The sequence below is a fragment of the Elephas maximus genome, chromosome 13, assembly GCF_024166365.1.
Source record: "Elephas maximus indicus isolate mEleMax1 chromosome 13, mEleMax1 primary haplotype, whole genome shotgun sequence".
Classification (NCBI taxonomy): domain Eukaryota; kingdom Metazoa; phylum Chordata; class Mammalia; order Proboscidea; family Elephantidae; genus Elephas; species Elephas maximus.
In genome coordinates, this window is record NC_064831.1 from 75,284,497 (window position 1) to 75,285,472 (window position 976).

Sequence of the window (976 nt, forward strand, 5' to 3'; positions counted from 1 at the left end):
AAAGGAACCACCAGAGAACAAACTGGGAAATTAAGATTATGATTGCCAAAATGAAAAAATTCAATAGAAGGGTCAAAAGGTAAACTGGAGGAAATCTCTCGGAACACAGGGCAAAACACAAAGAGGGCAACGAATCCAGTAGGTCTAACATCTTAGTAACAGGCAATCTACTTAGTAAGCAAACCTGGAACGATGTTCTTGATAGTGGTCAAAGAAATGGGAGTTAAACAATATGGCATTTTATATCTGATTAATCAACTAAAACATTGTTTAAGCACTATTCAACAGTTTGCTAGTGACAAAGGAAACTGGCAAAATCCTTTCGAGGGACAAGAGAATACCAAGTATCATCGGCCATATCAGTCCTTACCTTTAGCCCAGGTGACCTCGCTGTTGAAATTTATCCTAAGGTAATAATTTACAAAGAAATTCGTGGAGATATTCATTACAGTATGGTTTATTCTGCAAATTTATAAACAATCTAGATGTCCAGTAAAAGAAGAACCAAGAAAATTAGGTATGATCTTATTCACTGGATATCAGGGGTCTGATGAGTGCAGCGTACCAACAGGAGGCAGCACGCTTTTGCCTTAGAAGCGAGAACTACCTAAAACTCGGGCTACCTAGACCAGAACAGGGCGGGACCGCGGAGAACGTACTCCGCCGCTTCCACCATTCCACTACTCTTTGACGATGTGGTTTATCCCAACCTCGGACAGAAAAAATAAAGTTGCGCGCCCCTCCGCACGGTTCCGCAGCGCGCCGAGGCCCGGGCTGCGGCTGCGCACTGCGGCCGCGGGGGTCGACGCCGGGTCCACGCCGCGGGGAGCGCGGGCGGCGGGTCGGAGCGGCCAGGGAGGCGGCCCGCGGCCCCAGCGAGGCGCACAGCGGCCGGTGGCGGGGCCGGGGCGGGCAGGCGGGGCTGGGCGCGCGGCTGTCCCCGCCCCGCACGCTGCTGGGCCCGGCGGCCGCAAGA